This window comes from Anas acuta, chromosome 3, assembly GCF_963932015.1.
Source record: "Anas acuta chromosome 3, bAnaAcu1.1, whole genome shotgun sequence".
Lineage (NCBI taxonomy): Eukaryota > Metazoa > Chordata > Aves > Anseriformes > Anatidae > Anas > Anas acuta.
Genome location: NC_088981.1, coordinates 77,298,502 through 77,313,208, shown reverse-complemented (window position 1 = coordinate 77,313,208; position 14,707 = coordinate 77,298,502). Strand labels below are relative to the sequence as shown.

General features: G+C 37.0%; 1 protein-coding gene across 9 annotated transcripts in view; it reads left to right on the top strand.

The window, feature by feature from the left end:
• FUT9 (fucosyltransferase 9) overlaps window positions 1-14,707 on the top strand; it is a 146,145-nt gene that overhangs the window by 110,159 nt on the left and 21,279 nt on the right. For 2 of the 9 annotated variants that reach the window (XM_068677908.1, XM_068677910.1), the window contains one exon: window positions 3,653-3,755. The exons of 5 other annotated variants lie outside the window; for them this stretch is intronic. The gene's annotated coding sequence lies outside the window, so the exon portion shown is untranslated. Of the gene's footprint in view, window positions 1-111; window positions 1,143-3,652; window positions 3,756-5,370; window positions 7,998-14,707 lie in introns of those variants that run through there. 2 more of the 9 variants (XR_011095186.1, XM_068677909.1) reach the window with 2 other exon arrangements.

The following is a 14,707-nucleotide window of genomic DNA, read 5'->3' as shown; positions in this document are numbered from 1 at the left end:
TCACAGAATGTGAGGTAATAAGAAAGGTCATTTTAGACAGTTTATTCTATTGGGATTTTGTTGGACATCAAGCTTCAAGAACCTTATAGATGTTTAATCTTTGCAGTGGCATCACTGTAAGATCATAGGCTAATTCATGCCTTTTACTCCTGGGTGAAAAGCTATGGTGGATGGTCTCACAGCTTACCTGAGTAACCTGCCTTTCACCAGGGACCTCTTTCTTACAAATGAACCATTTGTAAAAATTTCATATTAAGCTATGTTTGATAATAGCTGCTTTTTATTGGCATCATCCTCAGGCACAAGAGTTAAAATCATTGCATTTCAGTATAATCTATTCTAAATGTGTTGGGTGCCTTGCTAAGAAAGAATGAAGTTCTGATTTCTCTTTTTATTCCAAAGTATTTGCATGAGCTCTTAGTTCTCCAAGCTGTGCCTCAGCACTACAGTTAAAATCACTTTTTCTTGCACGTATGCGGGAGCAGACCACAGCTGAGCTGTGAGCTAACCCAGACTTTGCTGTGTGCCCTGCCTGTGATAAGGAGCAGGTATTTGTATGCAGGACTCATCCTAGGATATGGTCATGGGGATAGCAATCACCCACTCACTGTCTCCATTCCTTTTAATACCAGAAAGGATACATACCACCTTCCTCTAGCTTGCATTGATAAATCAAACAGGTGGGAAGTTCAACTTGCTCAGCTGCATCAGATATTTGAAGAAGTTGAAGACCTTTATCAGCACACTCCAGTTCAAAGTAATAATCCATAAAGTACAGCCAATAATGTCAAGAAAGTGTTTGAATTAAAAAGGCCATTTAACTCAGTATATTGAATACAACTATGCTGAAAATTTTTAGAGATGTTTGCTGGCAATTACTTGTTGATTCAAAATGGTAGTACTTGTACATCATTAATATTGCTGTGTAATTGCCAATTATCAATTATCAATTGATAATGACAATTCATCATCATCAGTTAGAGTGCATTTCATACACATTTGGGGTATATATGCAGCCTTCTTCTTTTAACCACTGACTGAAAGATTTGCATAGAATAACATCTGAGGTAGCCAGATTCTGTGTGGGACAGATCTGTACTTCAGGAGACAATCACCTTCAAAACAAATCTTGTCTGTTTCCTGTGAGTATAATTGCCAGCTCTGGCCAGAAGCAGAAAGTGTTTAGTTTATTTATTTATTTTGGTCTCCAGGACCTGCATTATAAGCCTGTAGTGAATGCACTGTGTGTTTCTGCATTGGGTTTTCCTGTTTGGTTGGTTTGGTGTTTTTTGTTTGTTTATTTCTTTCTTTTTGTTGTTGTTTTGTTCTGTGGTAGTGGTGTTTATTTTAACAATTGGATTGTGGTAAATATATATTATCTGGAAGATATCTTTTACTCGTCCTTCTGTGGAACTGGCAGGTGGGAGCAACAAAGGTAGACTTGAACAGTACTGTTCTCTACCCCTTCTGGGAGTACTTTGGGCATTAATTAGATTTGAAAGCCAAGAGAAGGACTTTATATTTGTTTTTTAACACATTTCAGGAAGAGTAGTTGTCAGATGCAAGACTATAAAAAATTAATATTTCTGTACAATAAAATAGCCAGGCTACTATTTGAGAATTTGGTAGTAGCAAAATAATGTTAACCATTCACCATATGCTGCAATTCTAACTCTATTCTATCTGAAGATGTAAATATTAAATAATTAATCCTCACATCCTCTCAGTAATCTGACCGTCATTATTTCAATTTTACAGATAAACTGTGGAGCAGAATAATTAAATAATTTGGTTAAGGTCACACAGCAAGTCTGCTGAAGACATGAAAACAGAATCAAACTGTATTGATTCTGAGTTTAGTACTTTATCTACAGAACAGTCTTTTCCTGTGAAATCTCTCTCACTTATGATACATCTCATGCATAATCTAAATTAGAAGCATCATTAAAAAGGGAAGTTAATTACCTTCTCTCCTTTAAAAACTATTTGCTGATTTTAATATTGAATACATTCAAGCAGTTTTCTCATGTGATTATGATGTGAAAAAAAAAATCTAAACACAAATCTGAAAATAATCATGCTGTTTCTTCATGTTTTCATGGTATAAATAGCAGAAAACACCCACGGCAACTTTATTAGGATAAAGAATTGCAAATATGGAGGTATAATTGGATTCGGTTTTCAAACATATCAAAACCCTAAAAGGCTAACATTTACATTCTCCCTTTTCTTTACTTATTGTACATGACATTTTAAGTAAACCTGTTGTTATGAAAATAATAATAATTTAAAAACAAGATGACTAGAAACTCTGCATTTTTCTAGGAAAGGGAAGGGTGGTTTTTAAAAGCACCTTGTATAACAGTTTTTCTAAAATTTCATTTTGAAAAGCAAGTGCTAGGGAAGGACAAGGCAGAATTTGAAGGTATGAATGTAAATTAATGAACAGTACCCAAAAACTTTAGAAAATTGCCCTGGCGTGTTAAATGATTCTGACATAAACAGAAACATTTGATCTTCAGGCACTTGTAGAAATAGACAGGGAGATGGCTCACCAATTACTGTCTCAGACTTGGTTTGGGGAAAATTAATTTAATGTATTGCCAATTAATATCAGTAGAGAGTGAGAAACTCAAAACAAACTAAAAACAACTTCCCCTCATCCACCCTCTTCTACCTCCTCCCCCCCCCAAGCAGCACAGGGAAATGGGGGCTGTGGGCAGTCCCTAACGCTTCGTCTCTGCTGCTCCTTCATGGTCGCTCTCTGCCCCTGCTCCAAGTGGGTTCCCTCCCACGGGATGCCATCCTTCCTAAACTGAGCCTGCGGGGGCTGCCCACAGGCAGCAGCTCTTCAAGAAGTGCACCCACATAGCTCTGTACCACTGGGACCATCCCCCAGGAGCAAACTGCTCCAGCACCGGTCCCCCTCAGGTAGCAGCTCCCCCCAGCCCCCCTGCTCCTGTGTGGGCTCCTCTCCACGGGCTGCAGCTCTGGCCCAGGCCCTGCTGCTGCGGGGGCTCTCCATAGGCTGCAGCCTCCTCCAGGCCACATCCACCTGCTCCACTGGGGGCTCCTTCACAGGCTGCAGCATGGAGATCTGCTCCATGTGGGACCCGTGGGCTGCAGGGGGACAGCCTGCTCCACCAGGGGCCTCTCCACAGGCCGCAGGGGAAACTGCTGCTCCAGTGCCTGGAGCACCTCCTGATAGGATCGTCAAATCCAAATGGATTTTCCCTGTGCTACCTGCATACTCAGACTTCATTACCAGTTTTGTCTAAGCTTTGCCAGTTGGCATGGAGTTAGAGGAAGAACATCTATTTGACAAGTAGCTGAAGTTATTGATTTACAGTATCACTAATTAAATTTTGTTTTTGTTTGAGAATCTGAAGTAGAGATTTACACCCTCTCCAGGCTCTCACATGAAACTGCTTTATTCTATGATGTGTCATAGAGGGAGGATGTTCACCTCCACAACCAGAATAGCTTGGTTAGGTCTGCTGCAGTAGTCAAGTACTTAAGTTTCACTCTGGGATGCACTGAGATCTTAATTTCTGAATGCCTCCTTATGGCTTAGTTGTTAAGCTCTTGCGTAAAAGATAAGAAACTAAATCAAACACAGAAGGGATTTGGATTTGATTCTTCTGTTTTCCAGAACAGCGTTATATCCAGCTGCAACTTGCGTCCCCCACCTTCCAACCCGGAAAGGACTGACCTAAGACCAAAAGAGGGTTAATGATTCTCCATTACAAGGGGAAGTAAGTTCTCTCAATTCTCTCAGAGAAATAAGCATATAATGTCCAAGATAGTTATCTTATGATGAGACATATGACTTAGTGAGAAATATCCCTCTCTCTTCTTTAATATGAGATGTAGATTATATGAAAACTTTAGAACAGACACCTAATTTTTAAGATACTGAAGTCCCAATTTAAATGCCTAGGTTTGTTTTGAAAATTGGGATAGATTTCTAAAGCATATAGATGATACCGGCTTTTGGAAAGGGTACCCCCTTAGTACTTCTGCAAAGAGGACCCTAGTGCATTTCATTGACTTGGGACTTTATATTATATGTGCAACATATTCTGCAAACTAAATTTAGCATTTACATTTTTCAAGGAAGATTTATATGAGAAAGCTAAGATTCATAACAATAGTTTAAATTATAACTGGTTTTAAAACCACTAGATGTATTAATAAGGAATTTTAATGTGGCCATCATTATGAGATGCAAATTGTAAGATGCAACAATTTATTTCTGTGTTCCATTAAAATTCATTATATTTAATTAATTGATAGTTTAAAATTCAGTGGTTTGCTTGCACTCTGTATAAAGTAGATATAACATACTATGTAAAACAGTTATAAAATACTATAAAAGAAGCTTTAAAAATTAATTTTATACATGAGTCTTCAGAGAGGAATGGAAGCACTTGTTGACCCTTAAGATTTAATCTTCTGATCATTACATTTTTTATTTCTTCTAGCTCTTCCTTTTTTAATTCTCTTAAGAGATTCTGAAATAATGTCAAAATCATGGGTTTCACTCTTCCCTGTTGCCATTTTGACTATGTTATAAAATAAGATTATGACTTTACAAAGAAAGTGTTCTTACAGATTTTCAATGGGCAATTTTAAAGTTACTATTCAGAAAAAAAAAAAGGGGGCTTTCATGTGATAACAACTATAATTCATACTTTCTATCAAAAGAGCTTTGAATTGAAAAATCATGGTTTGGAGACATAATCTGAAACAGCTGAAAAGAACACAGGAAGGGACAACTTCTACCTTGGGAAATATAGAGTCCATCACCACTAGAAACTTTATAATCCTTTCCAAAACAATTATTTCTTATTCAGTTTTGATAGATGCTTTAGTACAATACTAACAGGCAGTAAAGGGGTAATATGGGACATATCTCCATAAATACATATATATTTACTAATGTATATCTGTGTTACAGTCTACTTTTTTGTAGGTTTTTTTTGTTTGTTTGTTTGTTTGTTTTAAGATCTATGCCAGATAAAAATACTTGAATTGTAAGATCTATGCCAGATAAAAATACTTGAATTGTAGTAATGAGCAGATGAAGAGAGACTGTTGATACTACCTACTCCTATATCTCAGAAAGTGGAATGAAAGATTGGGTTATATTCCTGTAGCAAATATATCTTCATTTAACGTTTGCCTTTTAATAGCATATTGACTGATCTAAGCATATGATATAATACAAAGGGAGAGGAAATGTAAAAATAATAGCTGTACTATATATCAGCTCTAAGTGTATTTACCTACTCCTCTCTTCCTCTGTAACCATCAGTTCTACCTATTCCTTCTTTATATCATCCTAAGACTAAGAAATGCTTCTTCCAGGTATTGAAGCAATACCAGAACAGAGGTTGCTTCTACCAGCCTAAAAGTTTTGGTGTCCATCAAAGAAAGTGCACAGCAGTCTTTCAGATGGCAAGGCCTTGACACAAGTGCCTAGCAATGTGTGATCACCTATGTGTGCCTTGTGAGAGAAGTCACAATGAGAGAACCTCATTGTCCTTTTGCACAAATTAATGGAAACCTTAAAAATCTCTTTTTCATAAGGACTGTCATGACATTTGTGCTGTGTAAGATCTGTGCTGTAACACTGCTCTGGCCATACTCAGGGAGCAAGCTAGTTCTGCCCTGGGCTGTGTTTAAGGTTATCTGCACAGCTGGCCCTCTTGACATCATGCTAAATGTCAGGTACATCAGATCAGCTAGATTACAGTTTCTGTTCGCACCATCACTGAAATAGAGTGGCTTGATTTGGGCTTATTTAGAGGGCAAGCAATCCAAGGCTATAATCTGATGATATGGACCTACTAGTCTATCAGTAGAGCATATCAGAGTTTCTTCTGCAATCAGTGCAACCTACTTCTTGCACATGGCATGAAACTGATATTAAAATGTATCTTGATAGACCATAATTTGTTTTTTATTTTTCCACTCTGGTGGATCTCATCTGTGCTGATTTGCAAGCACAAAGCAGGCACAGATTTCAATTAATTGGTTAACAGAAGATTCAGTCAGTACAAGGGAACCGATCTTAGTTACATGGTACTTTCTGTAAGTACTTTCAGAACACTTTACAAAGAAGGCAAGTATTTTTAACTTCATTTTAAATTCAAGGAAACTAAATCAGGAAGAAGATCTGAATTGCCAGTGTCACCATCACCTGTCCCACCACCCAAGCAAACTAGGTATCAGCATCATCCACACTGAAACTGCGAGTATCCTCCTAGTTGGTTCCTCTTGTATTTAATCTCTGCCAAAACTATGATTATGGCTTCTCTTTTATGGTAGCCTAAAGAGTGCTTTTCCGTGTAAAGGGATTAAATGATATTTTAAATGTGTAAATGAATTTTTACTGAGATAAACTTCTCCCTGTTGGTCTAGAGGGAGGATTTTATTTGAGTGAGATAAATCTTTTGTTCACCACAAAATTAAATACAAGCCCAGTCATTATGCTTTCCACAGTTATTCTGAAAAAGCTTGTTGATGGTTTGGCCAGGCAACAGTTCTAACTACACACTAGAGATATTGTCATTTCCAAACCTATGCTGTAACAGCTAGAAATCCTTTAGGAGCAATGTTAAAAATTGATACCTTGATTAAGTATTAAGTTTGAGAATTACAGGAAATTGTGTGGAAGAGAGTAGAAAGTGAATGGGAAGGATGTGTGGGAAGACTTGCTGCAGGTCAGCATCCTGATCAGTACTGACAGTTCTCAGGATGGGGGTCTTGCCCAGAAGGATCCCAGAGGTGAGAGCTCTGTAAGCATCCTGATGTCTTTTTTTGAATGAAATAAGAAATCAGACATTTTTAGATATTTATAAGTAACTCTGAAACAGGGTGTTTTCTATTTCTGCATATCTTTCCCCCCGCAGAATTTCTGAAAATTTTTTCACTATCACAAAAGAAAACTGTTCTTCACCTTTCTTCATGTTATAGCAATGGGGACAGTGATTATAACACTGCATGCAAACCACAGGTATTGCTCTCTCTCTACCAAACAGCAGTCCTGTACAGACAGCAGTGGTACAGTGTTCTCAGAGAAGAAACAAGCTTAAGGAGGGGTCCTGGTCACAGAATCACACAGAATCACAGAATTTCTAGGTTGGAAGAGACCTCAAGATCATCGAGTCCAACCTCTGACCTAATACTAACAGTCCCCACTAAACCATATCCCTAAGCGCTACATCTAAACGTCTTTTGAAGACTTCCAGGGATGGTGACTCCACCACTTTCCTGGGCAGCCTGTTCCAATGTCTAACAACCCTTTCAGTAAAGAAGTTCTTCCTAAGATCCAACCTAAGATTCCCCTGGCGCAACTTAAGCCCATTCCCCCTCGTCCTGTCACCAGGCACGTGGGAGAACAGGCCAACCCCCACCTCGCTACAGCCTCCTTTGAGGTACCTGTAGAGAGCAATAAGGTCACCCCTGAGCCTCTTTTTCTCCAGGCTGAACAATCCCAGCTCCCTCAGCCGCTCCTCATATGACTTGGTCATCCCAGTGTCCTGGGGTACTCCAGAGAGGATGGGACTCTCCACCACTGATGTTATGGATAAGTTGGGGAGAAAAATAGTCTAACAAGAGACTGCAGAAAATACCTCACAGCATATGCTATCTAGCATAGCCCTAGCATGCAGCACAGGAACATCTAAACAAAGAAAAATTTCTGTGAAGTATAATAGTCATTCTGTGACAGTAATACAGCTAAAGCAATTCAGACCATACCCATTCCACCTCTCAGATGTGTTCCAAAATACAGAGAATATCACCCAAATATGTTTCTACTCTGAGCCTACTCAATTTCTACATCAATTCCTAATGAAGTATCACAGCCAAGTATACTTAGTATAATTTTGCTCCAAACACAAAGTAGTATGCAGTAATGGTTTGGATCCATGTGACATTAAAAGAGAAATTAAAAAAAAAAAGGGGGGGGGGGGGAGGGGAGGAAGCATTTTTTGGGACTATTTAAAACTTTCCACACTAAAAGGCTTCTACCTTGAGAGAAAAAGAACTGAGTTCTGTAAGCTGTATTGGAAGTACCCGGCACTGAAAGTCGGGAGCTGCTTTCCCACAATTCCAAAATAGGATTTCTTGTAATCAGTACTGTATTTTTTTATCTTATTTTTTGTGGTACACCAGGTTGCTTTTTCAAGCTTTCCTCTACAGCTGCAATTGCTAGGATTGTATTTCCTTGGGAAAATGGAAGCTCTGGTTCTTGTGAATTCACAATGCTGTGGTTCCCAGGAACTTAAGGTAGATGAAAGTTTAGGCTTCCCCATTCACTTGAATTAAAAAAAAATAATAAAAAAAAAAAAGATAAAAAAATATATATATATAATAATAATAAAAACAGGGCATGCAGGGAAGATATTAACAGGCATAAAGTATATTTTCTTTATGATCATTCATCATTATGTGGTTCCATGGGTAATGTGTACTGAACTCTGGCAATTCTCAGACATATTTAATTGCTCCTCATCAGCTATCTAAGCCAGAGTTGTTCACATAGTGATGTGTGCTTTCCTGCCATATTTAGCTGTTTAGATCACCTTTTTACAGTGCAGTTGGGATGTTGAACAAGCTGGGATTATTTAGAGATGTTGTTCTGCTGCTTGATTGCCATAATGCAGCTTCCCTCATCAGAGACATTTTGATTGGAAATCTGCAGTATGAGTCACAAAGGACAATGTTGATGTAATTAGGATGCTAAAATGACAGTGACAGAGTGTTAGCTGAGTTGTGGGTATGACATTCAAATACTGGGTTTTATATTCTGTATTTACAATGGAAATATACCTTCAGACTTATGACACACAGTAGCAAGCATCTACCACCATTATTATAGAGAAAGTGAGGCTTATTATGCAGGGAGTGACAACAGCTTTCAGATCTGCAAAGCAAAAGGGAGAGTGCTGATGACCAGGAAACCCTCTATTTTACCCCTATTGTTTGGAGTATACAGATCTTGATAGCTTAGTGGTCATATCTAGACTGTGGCCAACAACCAGGAAAACTTCAACAGTAATTCCCAATTGGTAAACTGAAAACTTATTAAGTGGGATGCTTCCACTAAAAATACTAAATGGAAGTGCAGGCCCTGTGTTGGCTGGTTGCTGGGCCAGTGCAGGGCTCTGGGTCTGTCACACTGAGGAACATGGGAGAAAATGACTTGGTTGCTCAGAGCAGCATCTGCTACTGGGAGCGCTGTCACCTGCATCCAGAGTCTTCCAAAAGGACTGAGAAATCAGAGATGAATATAGCTGGAAAAGCAGTGCCTCTTCTTTGAAATGAGGCATTAACATAATCACCTACATGAAGCCTGCAACCGTAGGTCCAGAAAATATATATGCAAAACACCACTGTTATAACCAGATTTGTGGGATTTTAATTCATGCTCATTACTGGGGCAGAGGCTTCACCTGAAAGCTCCAGTGATTTGGATCCTGCAGATATTTTTAATTTGGAATGTCTGCTGCTGGGGGAACAAGGAGTAACTCCACTAATGAGTAATGAGCTGAGTGAGCCTGGTATGAAGTGAATGTAAGATTAAGAATAAAGTCTGCAGGAAGTGTCAGGGATGTAATACATACTGTACCATGTCTCCTTGAGAGTAACACACACTCATAGGCATGGAACTAATTTTGCATAGCAAATAACACATAAAATTCATTGTTTTTCATGTCTGAACACAATTAAATAACATATATGTAACATAAAATATATTTTAACAAACAAGTACTGCTATCAACAAACCATCTCTATTCTTCAGTCTTTACTTTGGACTAGCCTGGAGATCCCGTCTTTCCTGAACACACATAAAGTCCTAAAGTTTCCAGATCCTTGTCTAGCACTGATAATCTTTTGTCTCTCCCAGTGGAGTAGAGTACTAAAACAAAAAAATGCACAGCTTCTAGATGCTCTTCTCTCAGTCTTCTCATGGGCCTTTATTGTCCATGAGGCACTTCCCATTTATTTAATAATTACTCTTGTATTCACACGCTAGGCCGTACCAAAAGCATTCTAATTTCTGGTTTTTGGCCTTAAAATAGGAAAATACATAGACAACAGCAAAAGCCAAATGGAGAAGACAAAAAAGTGACACTGGCAGTACTATTTGGCTAGTTCAATAAGTTGTTAGGATGTTGCTGGAGCTGCCAGATTCCCACAGCTGTTGTTAATTCTGAAATATAGCAAGGGTACGAGCTTGCCACAGAAAGTAGGAAAAAAAAAAAAAAAGAAAAAAAAAAGTGAGAGAGGCAGTTAATAGAGAGAGTTGGGGCTACTGTCTGTGGGAATTATGATTTTTAAGGCTGAGACCATGAAGCTGTCACCATGTTCATGCTCTTTGTGATTCTATGATTCTCTTTGTATACTGAAATTTCATAAGATATCTCAGAAACATTGTACATATGGATGCAACAGGTACAAACTCCTTGAGGCAGATTCTTCAAAGTACCCTTACCTAAAAAATTTAGGGAAAACTGGAAGCAAAATATTCATCTGGGTGGCTGGTGCCTGAACCACCCAGTTGCTGGGTTATTAGGGAAACTAGTAATCGCCCAGGCTATGTCTGCATCGAGGTGAGATGTAGTTCTGCTTTTGCTTTTCTTTAGGTGTTCTAGTTGTACAATTCAGGAGGACATTGTGATGCTGTTAGTATCGTACAACAGTGTGTACCAGTCCTTCAGTTTTCCCAAAGGATAAGAAATCTTCCAGTGGTTAAAGCTATCATGAATTGATAGCTGGAATGATTTCTTGCCCTCCACAAATTTTTGTGATGTTGAAAATGTTCTTACTTTTTTTCTGTGCAAAATTGCTTTCAAACCATTCCCTCCCTAATAAGCAGTTAGAGAAGCTATGGGCTTCCTTGAAAAATTGTTCAAAATCTGCCAAAAAATATCCTTGAGAAATTGTTAAGAAAAACTATATTCTCAAGAGAATATTTTGTTTTTTACACACCGATAACTAAAACAACAACAAAATTTATTAAACATTTTGTGATCAAGTCTTCTTGAACTTTTCCAGAGAATAACATAGTTTTATGTGCAATGCATCAGAATCCAAAAACATTTCAGAAGCAATATATGGAGGGAGAGTAGGAAACAAAGGGAATTGAATTCACCTTGTCCAATGAAAACAAGACACTCATTTGTACCATAGTTTATAGTCGCTGTCCAGTAAATCTCAGTTTGGCCTCCACTAACAGAGCAACAGCTTTTATACACTGCAAGAATTTGTAAAAGAAATAAAACTCTTACTTCTGTATTTTAAGCAATAACAGCAGTGGAAACATGTCTATTGTTTTTAGGTTCTATAAATCATGGTACTACAAACTGAAATTCTGTGCCAATTTTGCCCTTTTATGTAATTTCCCTTATATGTAGCAGTTAAATAAAGCAGAGATGTAAAATCCCAATGGAAAAATAAATCTAGCTGCAGTAATCATACTATCAACACATCAGCTCTGCAGAACTCTATCTTGCTTCCTTGCACAAAATGACAATTTAAAGTATCTTTCCAGAAGTCTCCTGGGAGATTATCATATTTTATTCTCCATTAAAAAAAAAAAAAAAAAAAAGCAATAATAATAATAAAAAAATATATCTTTCAGAATGTAGAATTTCCCAGTGAAATACTTACCGTTCAGTTCAGCATAATAGGGTAGTTTCAGAAAGGCTGAAATGTAATTTATTTCATTTTACTTTTATCAGCAAGTAAGGTCATCTACCCAAAACAGTTTTTTTTCCCGGTTGTACATATTTCATTTGGTATCTTCTTAAATAACAGAGAAATGCAATCAAATTCCAATATTTGTCAATCATACACGAGCTCTGTTAAGTGATCTTTTACTTCATGTTTTAATGTTTACACCATGGGCATTGAATAAATGCTTGCCTGGCATTCAGAAAATAGCTTAAAGTGGGAAGACTTCCTTGAAATTGTAAGGACTTTTCTAAATATTTCTTGAGTACCCAAAAAAAATACATTTTCAAGTTAATATTATACTATTTGGAACCTAGAAAACATCTTCTCCACACAGTTATGCCTTTGAAAATCCAAAGTAACTCATTTTTTAAAGGCTTTTTTTTTTTTTTTTTCTGTAAATATGGTTTTTTCTCCTGTTGTTTTTAGTGTTAGTAACAGGTGTCAGTGAGAGTTCACTAGGAACCACAGTCACGGAAATAACACACAAAAAAACACTTTGCTGAAATATTGAAAGATTTTATTCTAAATCATCCTTAGAAATATTTTTAATGTTCTTTGATTAAAAAAATATTAATCCTCTGTATTGGCAGTTAAAATAAATCCGCTAGAAGTAGCTGGTTGAAAACAATTATCATATTGTACTTAAGACCCAGAACCAACCTAGTAACCTTGCATAGCATAGTAACCTTGAAAGATAGTAAATAAAATAAAAATAAAATACAATAATAATAGGTAATAAAATAATAATTAAATGCAATGCAACATAATCAATGTAATAATAAAAAATAGAAAATAAAAATCCTTGCTGACATGGAAAATGAACGAAAAAAAAGGAGCAGAATATGAATGAAAACTAAAATGGATTTTAAGAATCCTTTATCCTTAAAGCTTTCTATTCGTGTCAACTATGCAAATAGATGTACTTGTTTGCATATTAGAAATGATTGTTGAGTCAATCCACCTTACTGCCACATCATAGACAAATTTCATCAACATCCTGATATGAGCAACTGCCTTCTCTTCCTTGATGTACTTTTTTTCCAAAAGTCTGAAGGAAGATTTCTGATCTCAAGATATGTATACAGAAGTCTTATGCTCTTAATGATGTTCAGGACTTCAGGATTCAGCCTGCTGCTATGCTTCTTTCTAAGTGAAGTGTTTGAGATCAGTGCTTTCTTTCACATCCTCTCTGATAAAAGGGTTAAGGTAAGAAAGAAAAAGATTCTATTTCTCATACACAATAACCCCATCTCCACTCTTCATCTCCTCTTCTCACCTATCCCTCCCCTGCTCAGTGTCTCTCTGAATTCAGTGCTCTGTTTCTCTCCCTCATAGTTGTCAGTGAGGCAGGAGTAGTTGTGCCATTACCACCTACATCTCCTGGCTGTCACATGGCAAAGCATCAGCTTATCTCCTTAGACGCACTGCTTCTACCCATGTCCAGCAGTTTGGGCAGTAGTTTACTATATGTTCATAAGCATGTGTGTGTGTGTGTGTATTTACATACGTATAGGGTACAGGCACAAAGAATGTAAAGTGGTGTTGTTGATAAGACATTACAGTGAATCTAAAAAATGTGTTAAATTTCCTAAGGTTACCGATTGTGTGTGTGTGTCTATGTAGGGGAGAGTGTTTATTATTTGTAACTTGTTCTAGAGTTTAGGCTCTGACATATATCTTTCTTGCTGTCTCTTGAGCTGCCTTAGGTTTTTCATTTCTAAGCCAACTTTGGTCACAAAGGAATAGCTTTTGTGCTCTTTTTCTCACTTCTTAGATGTTGCTGCATTCACTTGAAAGAACAAAACCGTAACCATACTGAAATTAATAGAAGGCTTGCTAGTGTTTCTGTGAGCAAGATTTCATCTCTGATACTTCTTGTCTTTCAATAAATTCAGCTCTTCTGACAGTATTTTTCAGTGTTCTGAAAAAAAAAAAAAAAAGGAGTTCAAGGTGTTATTTATTTATTTATTTATTTATTGTACAGATCAAGGGGTCATTGGCTTATATTGGTTTCTGATTATATCTTACATTTTCCTCTACTAATGTATTACAGTCAAGAAGTTCGGGATCTGTTTTCAGAGACTGAAATGAAGATATGCTAGAGGTATCTGGTCTGAATTAATGTGATGAGTAGTTTCTGCTGACATTTGTTTGAAGGAAGATATTCTATCCCACAGATGCAACCATTTTGATATAAATTAAAATCATCATTGTCAAATACCATAAAAACTATATGGCATTATGTAAATCACTTAATCTTTCTTGGACTTCATTTTCACCCCTCCTTGACTCCCACTAAAGCAGTTTCAGTAATAATTTCCTAACTGTGCTATGATTAGAACTTAACTAATGCTTGTAAAAATCCTTTAAGATTATTTAAGGAAGGCATTTCAGAAGTAACTATTGCTATTACCAATGCAGCATTGGTTTTGCTTGTATGGTGCTTATAATCTGTAGACTATTTAAAGTATTTTATTAAAGGAGGGAAAATATCATTAGTTTCATGCTATAGTTGTAAAAAAAAAAAAATGAGATAGAAAGTGATTAACCCAAATTAAATTTCATTCAACTGAACTCAAGTGAAACAGATAAATGAGCCAGGAAGTTCTCCTATCACCTTGCTCTCTGTCCCATGTAAGAGGTTTTTTAGGGCACCAGCAGGCTCTAATAGTGATTTAGACTTGGCAAAACCATGCTGTTCTTCATTAGATCAATATGCTGGTCAGAAATATCAAGATTTACTAATATTATTATTCTTTTTGGTTTCACTCCCTTTATGAAAGATTATACATAAGAATTTTATTTACTTCATTTAATTTGGCTGGGAGGGAGACTTCATAGTATTCATAGTAGTTTGGTCTTTGGTTTTGTTTGATGTCTGACCATGCATGCCAGAATCTGCACTCAGATCCAGCTTGTGCCCTAAACATTAGCATGGCTGCCTGTTAGCTGTCAG